The sequence below is a fragment of the Callorhinus ursinus genome, unplaced genomic scaffold (genome assembly GCF_003265705.2).
Source record: "Callorhinus ursinus isolate GAN/ISIS: 27379988/994484 unplaced genomic scaffold, GSC_fseal_2.0 scaffold26, whole genome shotgun sequence".
Lineage (NCBI taxonomy): Eukaryota > Metazoa > Chordata > Mammalia > Carnivora > Otariidae > Callorhinus > Callorhinus ursinus.
Window position 1 is genome coordinate 14,567,232 of NW_027397088.1, and position 14,692 is coordinate 14,581,923.

Below are 14,692 nucleotides of genomic sequence, written 5' to 3' on the forward strand. Positions count from 1 at the left end.
TTGTGCTGGACGCTGTGCTAAGGGCTGGGCGTGTTTCTTCCTCATGTCACGTGTTTTTCACTCACTGGCTTCTTGACGTTCTTTTCACTTCTATTTTCTTTGAGTTATTTTTCCACTTGATGCTTTTGGCAATCATTTTGGTCATCACATCTAGGAACTACTTTTCCTCTCTAGTCAACCAGAATTTAGGAGACCAACTCTCAAACCCTTTTCTCTCTAGCAAAAAGGTTTGTGTTTATATCATACCCAATCCACAGGGAGACAAATGTGAGCATGCCCTGCAACTCCCCAAAACAGCTTGGTCCTCAAGACATCCTTTTGGACCCTTGCCTGTAAGCTGCTGTGGTATTGAGACTACTTGCCATATTTGTTCACCAGGTCACTTCTGGTCTTGAGAAATTACTGGAAACTTTTACTTAGAGGTAGCAGTGTATCTGCCTCCAGTTAGTATATACAGTGCTCCAGCTAGTCGACTGTGTGTTTGCTTGCTATGCAAATTGTATAAATCATTGTTATTTACTTAAAAAAATTCCCCTACCCTGCTGACGGTGATATCACCAAGTATCCCCTTCAGTTCACTGAGCTGCTTTTATGAGGACTAAATCCATCCCATTCTCGAGACTTCTGACTCTAGGGTTACGGCATTTCTTTAATGGCCAGAATTGGTCTGAAGCTCCTTATCAGAGTAGCTTAACAATCATTGTTGGGAGAAACTTCAGCTTCTCTAGTCATTTAGCCCTTGTTTATCTCATCCTGAGTCTCGTTCCTCATGGTCACATCTTCCACACTGCACAAGGGCTGGGGTTTGAGGATGAGCCGGCTGCTGGCTCACAGGGAAGGCAGAGGTAATGTAATCCCACAGTGAATACCCCAGTAATTCTGCCCCTACAAGTAGAAAGTGTCCTGGCACCAGGCCTACAGAGACCCAACTTTGACAACAAAGAAGCTCACGGTTCAAAATTGTGAAACTGAGCAGCAAGGAGACCAGAGTGTGCCTCTGTTTTTAAAAAGTCTGATCCCCTACAAGCATACAGCCCTTGTGAGGGAAGATACAGTTATTAAAGGCATCCACCGAGGCTTGATCTGCTTCAGTCTAGAATTCAGAGTGCTCATAGAATTGAATTCTCTGAGATGAAAGAATTCTGCTTTGTGCAAAGAGAATGCCCAGTGCTCCTCTTCAGTTTCAGGGGCAGCCTTCTCATGGAGACTCCCAGGTCTAGATGATGGACCTTGCTTGGTTCTTCCCAGAAAGATCTACATGTGGAAAGAAGGCACTTCCTAAAGGTACATTTAAGACATCGACTCAGGGTCTCTGGTAAGAGCCTGCCTGTCAGGGCCTCAGTAGGCAAGGGTAGAGGGAGACATGAAGGAGAGGAGGGGGGATTTCTTGCAGGAGGCAGGAACTCAAAGCAAAGACTGGTGGGAAGCAGAGAGACATCAAGTTTGTAAAAAGAAAAATGGAAAACCTTTGAAAGAAGAGGACAGAGATGCTGGAAGCCGTGATAAGTCAAGAAAAGTGGGAGGCAAACCAAACCAAACCAAACCAGAACAAACACTGAACAGTAATAAGAAGCAGAAATCCCTTTTCTGGGGTCCCCTGAAGTGTGAATCTTAGCTATAGGTAATTGTGCAGTTGACAGATACAAGCTGATTTCAAGGAGTGACAACATTTATTTATTTATTGTTTACTTATATTTTCTGGAACATCTGAATTTTCACAATTCTCTTCTTGGAGTGTGCAGAAGTGGCTCACCTTGCCCTGAGATTCATGAAACAAGGCGGAGGCATTCTAGTTTCTGAACATTTTGGTGGCCTTGAAACCTTCTAACTCAAGGCCTGTTCATTCACTGTGCTCTGGATAAATAAATGAGGGAAGCGATGTTAATGTCATTTCCAATGATGACAGACACGTAAACACCGTTAACACCCTGCAATAATCCAGCCTGGTTTAATGAGTGCTGTTGGTACCTCTTACAGATAGTAATTAATTTGGGCAGAATAGACCCACAGAATCTTAAAATAGTTTGTGCGCCTGAGAGTAATTGTGTTTGAATCTATGCACACAACTGAACATAATTTCTGTGGTTGCTGTTGAAATTGGGTCTCTGTTGAGCTCCGGAATGAACAGTGGAGACACTCTTCCTCTGGACAACCCAACATGAGAGTTGAGTTTCTACTACTCGCAGAAAAAAACTTTTACTAATGTTATGGACTGAATTGTGTGCTCCCCAGCCCCACCCACTGCAAGTTTGTATGTTGAAGTCTAGGCACCCAGTCTGGCTGTATTTGGAGACAGGGCCTTTAGGGAGATAATTAAGGTGAATTGAGGTCATAAGGGTGATAAGGGTGGTACCCTGATCCAATAGGACTGATGCCCTTGTAAGAAGAGAAGGGAAGAGATGTTCCCTAGGTTGAAGGCCATCCAGTTGCGTCCTTGACACCAGGAGATATTTCAGCTGTGAAGGCATTTCCCTCCCACCGTCAACTCTCTGGCTTGCTTTGCAAGCACTGACTGCAGCAGCATAGAGATGTCATGAGCCTCTCACCTCATGCCCTTCAAGGTTGGCCTTTGATGCTCTTTATATTTGATCCATTATCTGTAGAAACTTCACATGCCCTTGGCATTGTCACTCCAGAGCTAAAAGCAATGTCTTGGCATTGCAGAATATTTTGTGACTTGTCTGATTCAACCCAGATGAGACTGTCTAATTCTAGCATCATGAGGAAGGATGAAAGAACATAATTTCCTAAAAAAAACCAAAATTGTTAGAAATAAAAGCCTGTGAACCCAAGAAGCACAGTCTCAAAATGGAGAAAGCAGAGAGTCTTAGAAGGCTTTCTGGAACCACAAAATCTGCTGTAGATTTTTTATGATCTGCAAGAATAACTTTAAAGAAAAATAAGAATTGACACACTAGAGGGAACACTCTGTGTGTATAGCGGTTTTAAAATATGCATTTGTTCACACTCAAGAGTACAAAACCTCTTGGGTTCTTCTTCCTACAATGGGTTTTTTATCTCACTCTAACTCAACAGCTGTAAATGGCTTTGGTAAATCGTGCTAGTACATTTCCATTAACATTAGCAAAATTTATGTCAACTGCACTGACAACAACTGTCAGTCTTTAAAGACCCTAATCTTCCCTTGCAAGAGAACACACATCTGTGTCACACCTACGGTTTCTCATGCGTCCTGGTACCATTTGTCTATCTCGTTTCCCTTTTGTTCTCCTCTGGACTCAGAAGGCTCCTTGCTCATCAATCAGCTTTAGCGTCAATGAGGTATATCCTGACTTGGTACAGGCTCCCCTATTATTCCCTCCTCTGGCACAGCTGCCTTTTTATCCCAGGGAGTGAGGTTTTCCTTGCAGGGCAGCTACATTTGTGTGCTGCAAAGACAGAAGACGAATTGATTTAGAAACTGCGATATACTACATAACTTCAGGTAATGTCCATTATTCCCTAAACAGCATTTTTTTTCCTATGGAAACATATACAAGGGCTTATGACTCCCACCCATCAGGAAGCATTATGCCAAGTTTATAGTTTTTCCAGAAAGTCATGGGATGTGGACAGTCCTCAAGCTCGCAGCCTGTTCTATAGACAGATGGAGCCACCTCTACATTTGATCCTGCTCAGAACTCAGCTGGGGCTTCTCACACTATTTGTGTGTGAGAGGACCAGTGTCTTTTATTTCGAAAACGTCATGGACTGCGAATTTTATAAAATGCAAAATCAGAGGCTTGGATGCTGCCGCAACGTCAAATTTCAAATAAGTTTCTAAGTGTTTGTTCTCACTTTCTATACTTATTGCAGATGGTGATGGTTCATGGAGCAGCCCAGATCTGTGGACCAAACTTTGGGTAGCATGCAGCCTGGATCTCTGGCCACATGGTGCTAAGACTCATCCCGCAAAAGCCATCATGTGACGCAGGATGCGTTCTCCTCTGTTTCTTAGAGCAGGATAGATTTTAGACCTATACGGAGGGAAATGATTTAAACTTGCTTTTGAAAGAACAGGTGCTGAAAGCATCTGTCTTTGTTGGAACCCTGAGTCACTGCAATCAAAGCATGATGATGTATGGCATTCAGGTGGGAAGGAGAAAACAAACAAACCTGCAAGAGAGCAAACAAATCCGTTCAATGGCTACTCAGAATTGGAAAGGGAGTCAGAACCAGAAATACAAATGAGTTAGAAAAAATAGAAGAAAATCATTAAAACAAACAAAGTTTATGTATTCATCCATTCCCTTGCCAACAAATATTTGAGTACCTACCGTATACCAGTCTGGGCGCTGGACACACAATGAACAAAAAAATCCCTGACAAATCCATGAGAAAGCATAGGTAAAATCTGACACAAGAATAAAACACAAAAAATGACTACAAAACCAAACCAAACCAAAGATGAAGTCAGTTTATTAGTATGATGTGTTATTTAAGGGAAACCGTGTGTAATCCTCGTATTGCAGAGACGGCCATGAGGTGACAACATTATGTTCCATTAAACATCCCTGGATGATACTGTAAGAGAAATAGCACTAGTTTGGGTGGCCCCTGAAACAGCCCAGGGTATAGATGAGTGGTGTTTTCTGACTGTAGACATATGCCCTTGTAGAGGGAAAATGGTACAGGACAAATAAAATGGGAGCACCAATGTGAACCAGTCAGTTAGGAATGAAATAGTAGCCCATTCTGGGCAGAACCATGTCCTGAGTCTATAAAAATTGAACAATGATATATCGCTTGCTTTCCATGACTCGTTTACATTATTTAATTTTATTTTTGCAATAGTCCTAATATTAGATAGTATTATGTTCCTATCAGACATGAGAAAACCAGTTAGAAATGGACACAGCTGGGATTAACACCCACGTTTACCTCCAAGCCACTGATGTTTCCACCCTACTACATGGTCATCTCCAACCAAACTTTTGAGAGACAAAGACAGAGAGAGAAACTTGAAAGCCACAAGGGAGAAGTGACAGATTGTATGATGTACAAGGGATCCTCAACAGGACATGCAGCTTACTTCTCATCAGAGACCATGGTAGCCAGAAGACAGTGAGATGCCATATTGGAAAGGCTGAGAAAAAAAAATTGTCAACCAAAAATCTGTATCAGGCAACAGTATCCTTCAAAAATAATAGAGAATTTAAGACATCCCCAAATAAACTAAACCCAGGAGAATCTGCTTCTACCAGATGTGCCCCACAAGAAACTTTCCAGAGACATCATCAGGCTGAAATTAAAGGACACTAGACAGTCACTCAAATACACATGTAAAGATAGCTACATTAGATAATTATAAGTTTTTTTTAAAAAGAGTTTATTTATTTATTTGACAGAGAGAAAGAGGGAGAGAGAGCACAAGTAGGGGGAGCAGCAGAGGGAGAGGGAGAAGCAGACTACCCACTGAGCAGGGAGCCCAACGTGGGGCTTGATCCCAGGATCCTGCCATCATGACCTGAGCTGAAGGCAGATGCTTAACAGACTGAGCCACCCAGGTGCCCCAAGACGGTGTTAATGTATTTTTTTGTTGTTGTTTGCAATTCCTTTTTTTTTTCCTATCTGGTTTAGATGACAACTGCATAAAACAAGAAGTATAACTATATATTGATGCAAACACAATATACAAAGATATAATATGTGACAATAACAACATGAAATAGTTTTAGTATACTATTGAAATTAAGTTGGTATTATCTGAACTGACTTTTGCACAGCAAAGGAAAGCATCAACAAAACCAAAAACCTATCAATGGGAGAAGATATTTGCAAATGATGTATCTGATAAAGTGTTAATATCCAAAATATATAAAGAGCTAATATAACTCAACACCGAAAAACAAATAATCCAATTAAAAATGAGAAGACCTGAATATACGTTTTTTCAAAGAAGACATATACATGCCAACAGACACAGGAAAATATGCTCAACATCACTCATCATCGGGGAAATGCAAATCAAAGCCACAGTGAGAGATCACCTCACACCTGTCAGAATGGCTAGAATCAGAAAGACAAGAAGTAACGAGTGTCTGCAAGGATGTGGAGAAAAAGAACCCTCGTGCACTGTTGGTGGGAATGCAAGCTGGTGTCGCCACTGTGGAAAACAATATGGAGGATCCTCAAAAACTTAAAAATAGAGCTACCATATGAACCAATAATTCCAGGACTGGGTATTTACCCCATGAAAATGAAAACACTAATTTGAAAAGATACATGCACCCTTATGTTTATTGCAGCATTTTTACAATAGCCGAAATATAGAAACAAACCAAGTGTCCATTGATAGATGAATGGATGAAGAAGATGTGGTGTATATATACGATGGAATATTACTCAGCCATAATTAAGGATGAGATCTTGCCATTTGTCACAATATAGATGGATCTGGAGGGTATCATGCTAAGTGAAATAAGTCAGACAGAGAAACAAATGCTGTATGACTTCATTTATATGTGGAATCTAAAAATCAAACAAATTAATAAACAAAAAACAGAATCAGACTTAGAAATGCAGAGAACTGATGGTCGCCAGAGGGGAGGGGAGTGGGAGATGGGCACATGGGTGAAGGGAGTGGAAGAGACAAGCTTCCACTTATGGAATGAAGAAGTCACGGGAATAAAAGGCACAGCATAGGGAATATAGTCAATGGAATTGTGATGGTGTTGTATGGGGACAGAGGGGAGCTCATTTGTGGTGAGCATCGCATAATGTAGAGAGTTGTTGAATCACTAATTTGTACACCTAAAACTAATGTAACACTGTGTGTCACCTGTGCTCAAATAATAAAAAAAAGATGTGGATATTATTTAGCCTCAAAAGAGAAGGAAATCTTGCCATTTGCAATGTGAATGAAGCTTGAGGACATTAGACTGAGTGAAATTAGAGAATGATCAATGTTGTATGACCTCACTTATATGTGGAATCTGAACACACCAAACTCATGGTCACAGAGAACAGACTGGTGGTTGCTGGAGTGTGTGTGTGTGTGTGTGTGTGTGTGTGGGTGTGTGGGTGGTGGTTGGTGGGGGATTAAAATGGATGAAGGTGTTCGAAGGGTACAAACGTACAAGTTCTAAGCTGAAGAAGGGAAATAATACACACGGAGCGTGGAGACTGTAGTGGACAATGCTGTATTGTATACTCGGAAGCTGCTGAGGGGAAGTCTTAAACATTTCCACCACACACACAAGTTATGACTATGTGAGTCGCTGAGTGTGTTAACTTAACCTTAGTGTGGTCATCACAACATGTATCAAGTCACTACCGTGAACACCTCCAACTTACACTATATGTCAACTCTATCTCAGCAAAGCTAAAAAATGAAAAAAAAATTAAAAAACAATGCAAAACCTTGAAGAATTATATGCAAATTTGAATATTTAGGTCCTCTGGCTGCAGCTGGAGAACGGATTGCCAAGAGTAGGTGGGCAGAGACCAAGCAAGGGACGGTCAGAGAAGCACAAGTGAGGGTTGGGGCCGTGAGCAGGCCCAGCTTAGCCATTCGGCACAGCAGGCCCCGTGCCCCCGACCCAGGGCACCTGTTAGTGGCCTGTGAAAATGTTTAATTTGCTTAGCTTAAAATCAGAATTTAAAAATGAATATAATAATGTTGAACATATAATAACGAATTCAGCTTGGATTACATCTGTCCTTATATGAACAAAGTGATAAGATGTAATTTTAAATATCTTTTTTTATGGCATCAGGGCTCCATGAAGGCAAGAGTGCCCAGGGCTCCCTGGCATCATCATGGGGCTCCGGCCGTGAAAGCAGAAGGAAAGTGACTCGGAAGATAAAAACCAATAGGGTTGGTGATGATCGGACTGCGGACCCTGGCGATTGGATGTGTGGATCAGCTGGTGGTGGCCCATGGCTGAGATGGTCAACAGTGGGGAGAGGGCGTCAATCCGAGGCATCCGTGGGACCTGGAGGACGACAGATGGACAGTCTGTGTGCATACCATGCTGCAGTCCGACCAGCGAAGTCTCATTTCTTTGGTCTCCGCTACTGGGACGAGAAGCTTCCTTTGCAATAGCATTTATTATGCTGGGATTTTACCTGTCTTAACTTTTATTATAGTAATTGGAGGTTTGGGGACTGTTTGGAGAACTTTGAAGGAGTATGATTCTTTTGCTGAAATGTGTAAACTCTATCAGTACTGATTATGTTTTGCAAGATGCAGAAAACCCTGGCTGATTTAAAAATTAAAGAAGAAAGAAAAGAAAAACAAAAACAGCTATTCACTCAGCCCCTCTTTGCACATTTAGGCAGATAATACCATGAATGCTGGAGCGTAAACAACAAATTATATTAAACAAGCCACGCTATGTACATCTCCATTGGAAACACGTTATGAAATGAAACTCAACAGCTGCCAAATGTACTAAATGATCAAATCAGAAGGAAGCGAATGCCTTTTTGAAGCCCTCCAAAAGGATGTACAACTAAAGTGTTAAAAAAATCAGGAGATTCTATGCATTTGATGGTGACCCTAGAAACATCTTAAGTATCTTTCGACGGCATCTTCGGTTCATGTTTTATTAAAACCTTTGTTTCTTCAGTTACTTCCGATAATATAAAGCATTTTGTACATTAGAGAGAGTCTGAGGTCTTTTGCCCATATTAAAATATCTCACATAAAATATGTGACATCCAATTTAGTCTTTTCTGTAATAAAATAAAACTTGACCCAACACATCATAATAAAAGAGCAGTTGAACCAGACCAGATGATCTACCCCCGAGAAACCTACAAGTCATCATTTTGATAATTTCTTCTTCCTCAGACATCAGCAGAAGTGGGTTTTTTGTAAAAATTAACTATGCTAAAGGTCTCTTCTCTTTAAATTTCTTCCTGACAATTATTAATTTTTAAGATCAACCAGAGCCATAAAATCCATACACATCGAGATCTCACCATCTCCTTTTTCCCTCTTGCCTCTGATGCCTGGGGTCATGGTCAAGCCAAAAACAATTAAGCAGAATGTAGGTCAGTTCACCGGGTGATCAATTTACCCATTCTTTTGGGTCCTCGCTCTGAAGATTCCCAGGAACACTATGGCAGGTGCTATTTCGAGCAGGGATGAAAGAAGAGGATCTTCAAAGAATACCACTGCATGGTGAGCAACGTTTCTAGAGCACGTGACAGAAAGGCCTGCAGAAAGGGATTCTCAGCTTCAAGAGCACCCAGGAGACTACATGACTATGTATGGTGACACATTTCTTTTAAGAAGAGGGTGGATCTGATGTGGAGTGGAAGACCCTGGGTGGAAGGAGAACCCTGGACTCAGAGTCAGGTGCCGGACTGAGGACACTGTCAGGTCGTTAACTAGCTCGTGTGTGTGTGTGTGTGTGTGTGTGTGTGTGTGTGTGTGTGTGTGGTAAGTCCTTTAACTTCTCTGGGCTTCAGTTTCTTCTTCTGCAAAGAGGGTGTCAGTTCATCTTTCAGGTTCACTTCACGGGCTTCCATGAACATCTTGGTGGCTGAAGAATCTACTGTGAATTGATCTCCCCCTTTCTATGAAGGGTTACTTTTTTTCAGTTTGGTCATCTTGTCTTCTTCCCTAGTGTGGCAGGCAGAATAATGCCCCTCTTCCAGGATGTCCACATCCCGATCCCTGGAACCAGTGACTGTGTTTCCTTGCATGACAAAAGGACTTTGCAGATGGAATGATGGATCTTGACGTGAAGAGAGTGCCCTGGGTTCTCCTGGTGGGCCCAAAGGCACTGCGAGGATCCTTCTTTATAAAAAGGGAGGTATGAATGTCCAAGTTAGAGAGAGAGAGGGATTTGAAGGAGCTATCCGGCTGGCTTCAAGAATGGAGGAAGGGGCCATGAGCCAAGGAATGCGGGTGGATTCTAGAAGCTGGAAAAAGGCAAGAAAACAGATTTGCCCCCCCCGAGCCCGCAGAAGGAAGCTCTGCCAATCCATTTTAGACTGCTGACTTGCAGAACTATAAAATATTAAATGTATGTTCTTTCAAGCCGCTGAATTTGTAGTAGCCACAAAGAAACTCCTATACCTGGAGAGGGAGGACTTCCCCTGTCTGTAGCCTCCCTCTGGTGGCAAGGTCAAGTAACATAGTAACAGCTCGGCTTGCTTAGCATCTGTCCATCCCCAAGGAAAGATTTTTCATTTATAGCCTAGGAAACTGCTGCAGAGGATTGGACCATGGCAGGAGAGGAGAGTGAACGGTTCAGGCAGCACTCAAAGAAGAAATCTTCCTGTTCGCTTAAAGCCGTGTTTATAAACACCCTTTCTCTGTGGAAGCAGGGGACCTGCAGCGGGGGATTTGCATCTGGAGGCTGAGCTAGCGGAGGCAGCAATCTCTTCAGATGAAACCTTGTTTGGTTTTGTGTAGTATCAAGTGGCCCAGAGCCCAAGAGCAATAGAAACACAATTGCGAAGTTGGTATGGCTGCAGCAGGAAATTCACTTTGAGGGATGGATTTCAGAAACAGACAAAGTCTGTAATAATTACGTGTTGATTGATACATCGCTCATGGGTAACACCGGAAGGCTGGGGTATGTCTGTGTTCATCTGAGCTGGTTTGAGATACCCAGGGCAGAGGCCCAAGGAAAACTCTAGCTAAGGTGTTGTGGAGGCTCACATGACATAATGCATTCAATTATTAAATAGTCATGTCCATTAGCGATGGCTGGCAAAGGGACATTTAATGGTGCTCTATGGGGATTATCATGGCGATGGCACACACAGATCTTCCCGACAGAGGATCCCACAGCCCCAGCTCTAACAGGGAAGCCTCCCCACCCATCATGCCTTGCATAGAACATACCCCAGAGGAAGAAGGGCCGACCTACAAAGCTCACATCGTCCCAACAGGGAGCTGTCAGATGTCGAAGGCAACACTTGGCGAGGCATATTGGAGGGAAGCAGATTCCTGGAGAAATCGATTTGATGTTGAGTCAGTGTTTGAAAGCACTTAGTAAAAGGGCTTAAGCAGAGACTTAGTCTTGGTTGGTAACAGAGCCGATTAAGGAGACATTCCAGAGAAGACCATGTGGCCCAAGACACGGCTGGAAAGCAACACTCTGGATTATTCACATAGCCACGGTGCTCATCCCTGAGATGACCAGGAGAGGAATGTCAGAATCTACTCTACACTGCCTAGCTTCTAGAATGTATATAAATTCACAAAGTGAATGCCACCGTTCTTGTTCATGGAGCCCTTCTGCTGGCTTGGTGAAGTGCTCTTTGCCGTATTCACAAATACCCTGGTAGCTGAATTGTGGAGGCTGCGGAGCCTTGCATTCCAGATCTTCTGCTCTGAGGTGCTGGTGGCTTGTGTACAGAGTTCTCAGGGAGACGGGGCATCACCCAGTGATGAAGCCCGGAGCTTGGAACCCTGAGAACTTGGGTGCATGCAAGGCCCTTAACTTTGCTCCTCTCGGCTTCAGTTTTGTCGATCTTAAAATGGAGGTTAAAATAGTACCTCCCTCTAGGGTGTTCATGAAGAAAAAAAGGAGTTAGCACCTACAAAAACCTAAGCAAAGTAAGTGCCCCACGCAGAATCAGCATTCGATGTGTCTTCATTATTATTAATAATTCGTCTCTCCATGGGTTACTTCTGCCTGTGAGTGATGATCGGGTGGCCAGAAGCTGTGAATTCAAAATCATACCCAAGAGCAGCTGTTCCGTGGAAGAGCTGAGCATGATAATGAAACCCTAACTACCCTAATATTCAGTGAGTCTTGAGCACCTGTTCTACTGCTTTCATGGTTGGCAGCTTCCAGCAAGTTCTCTGGCAAGAGCCACCCATTTTGTAGTAGAGATTTAAACTACCTTTCCATCCTCTGCAGGGCCAGAGCATGCCTTGGGGCCTGTGGGCTGATTAAATATGAAAATCCAGGACTGGAGAGATATCTTTCTTTCTTTTTCTTTCTTTTCTTTCTTTTCTTTCTTTTCTTTCTTTTCTTTCTTTTCTTTCTTTTCTTCTTTCTTTCTTTCTTTCTTTCTTTCTTTCTTTCTTTCTCTCTTTCTTTCTTTCTTTCTTTCTTTCTTTCTTTCTTTCTTTTCTTTCTTTTTCTTTCTCATCAGCGAGAAGGCACAGCAGGTGCCCTTCCAAAGGTAGAAAACATGGGTGCTCCCCCATCTGTCCCTACTGACAAAATCTACAGTCCTCAGGGGTCCTGAGGCCCAGGGATCACCTCCTAAGGCAAACGCTGCTCTTTCACGGACCAAAGGAGCCCACGGCTCCTTTGGCTTGGGGACAGTGCCCTCCTCCCCGGGAGACCGAGCACTCAGCTGTCCTTCTCCCGTCCCCGTTTTGTACTGCACAGGACGTGTCCTGGTGTTGCAGAAGTGAACACTAATTTCTTCTTCAGTGGCACACCAGGAGTGCATCTGCGGGGGGGGGAGGAAGTCGCCCTGTCTACATCCCTGTCTCTCTGAGCCCCAAATGCCCGTGCCACCTGACAATGGCACATGGGGTCCTCCAGGGAGGAGATGGCAACAGCTCTGCCTGACGGCATGGGCTGACTCAGCTTCCTGGGGAAGACTTTCTTTCTTCTTTGACGACATGTCTGAAAGATGATGACTCCTCCATCTGCTGGAAAGCTGTTGAGTTTGGTCAAGGCTCGAAAACTTCTCTTATTCCTTTTCATCTCTGCAGGCTAATGTGCTCGACGGGGATGAGGCAGGTGCAGTCAAACACAGCATCGGCCCCGCAGACCTGGCGGGGTCCTGGCTGCCCCCAGGGGCTGCTCCCTGAGCCTCCCCACACCCTGCCACCGTCAGGGTAAATGCTTTCTTTTCAGTAACTCCTTGGACCTCACCAAGCAGAGTCATAATTTTTACCTTATTCAGTCCCCATAAAAATCTCATGGCATGGGAAAGGAAAAGAACAGTGGTGGTGTCTCTGACATCTCACGTCCGTGCAAGGTACAGATACCTAAATATAAGAGCAGCTGGTCTTTACTGAATACTTGCCATATGCCCAGGGCTATTTCAAATGCTTCCCCAGATTTTTTTTTTTTTTTTTTTTGCTGATTCTCATTATAGTCCCATGAAGAAGTGTGTCACTATCTCCCTTTTACAGATGAGAAAAGTCATTATAGGATAAATCACTTAGCCAGGATCACCCAGCTGGTAGGTGTCCAAGTTCAATTTAAACCCAGCTGTCCCAGAGCAAAGCTCTTGCTCTTCATTCTTAGGATGATGCATCCTTTGCAGGACTCCAAAGAAATCTCATGACAAACTTGCAATGTAGGAATCATTATTTACATTTTACAGATGAGGATGTGGGTTTTAGAGAGGATAAGGAAATTTTTCATGACCACATTTTCTGTCCTTGAGAATATGGGTGAATCTAATCTAAGATCTCTGTTCACTCTTGAGTCGGGGATCCAGTTTTATTTTGCTCTTCCATTGGCTCACTGTAAAAATTGTGGGATCTTAGAGATGTATGTCTCCTTTTCTCAGATTTGGTTTCAGGCCATGGAATGGTGGTGGTACAGTGACTTCTAGAAGAGACGATTAGCCCCGGAATCATTCAGATCCCAGATCCATGTATGGTGAATCTGTGGCAGGCACAGGGCCCACCCAGCTCCAGCCTCCACATGCTGAAGTTACCATAGTGACTAGACAAAGGAAATAAATATCTGTATTTTGTTTCCATCTGTGTGGAGATGGTCACGTGGAGCAGTTTGAGCCAATAGACCAGCCAAAATTCATCTACCGGGGAAAGAGGGGTGGTTTAGGAAAGCTTTTACAATAAGAGAAACTGATGCAACTGGCACTACCACTTCCTCATTCTTTCTCTCTTAAACCAAAGTGTGATGCCTGGAGGTTCAGCAGCCATGCTGTGACTATGAGGCTGTCAACTGGAAATGGCAAAGAGGAAAGATGAAAGAGCATGGTTGAGCTTTGGATTGTCTGCCTCCAGACTTCCTGTGTCAGAAAAACAAACTCCTTTGCTCCTCCTTTTTTAAAAGCCCCTCTTTGATGGAGTTTCTCTTGCTTTGTGAATGATACAAGGTCTAAACACCTAGACTAGTTCCAGGAATGCTGTATCCTTGTGTCTGTTGGGGTAAGCTTAGTTCCACGCTGTCTCCTCTCTTTCTCTCCTGCCCAACACAGCTTCACATTTTTTTCTTCATCCCTCAGGGTCTCCTGTGAAATGTGGGTGCTTTGTGTCCTGCTAACAACGTACGAAGGATGCATGAAGGGCAGCTTCAACCATATATCTTAATCTCTGAACAGGAAAACTCGAAGTTCTTTTTTTTAAGTTGAAGATTTAAACTGAGCATTCTGCTTTTATGTGGCAATGTCAAGAAAGCCTATATTCTGTATTTGGGGTTGTGTGGATTGCCCTGGAATTAGAGCGGATTTCCCCCAAAACATGTTATGCATTGTTCTGTTCCATACCTACCAAGCTGGCTGTTGAGGTGGATGCATGGTCTGTTGTTCATTCCCTCAGCCAAGCATGACCAAGACCTCCTGCTCTTTCTTAATTTGGTGGAGTGATTGCCTTGATTAGTTAAAAAAAATTCATGGTGTTTGCAGGAATTATATTCTTCTATTTGAAACAAATTACTGAAAATTATTCTATTTGAATCAAATGTAGTTGACCGTTTTCACCTAGGGGGCCTGGACCTCAATATACATAAATTTGAGTGGAGTAAGGTAACACAAAGAGTTTTTGTAACAAACACACACGCAC

The 14,692-nt window shown here is 43.1% G+C and overlaps 1 long non-coding RNA gene across 1 annotated transcript; it reads left to right on the plus strand.

Moving 5' to 3' along the window:
* Window positions 1-1,162: 1,162 nt before the first annotated feature.
* Window positions 1,163-14,360, plus strand: LOC141370132 (uncharacterized). The gene is made up of 3 exons (XR_012373896.1): window positions 1,163-1,284; window positions 7,719-7,893; window positions 14,137-14,360. It is a non-coding gene; the product is annotated as an uncharacterized lncRNA (long non-coding RNA).
* Window positions 14,361-14,692: the final 332 nt, after the last annotated feature.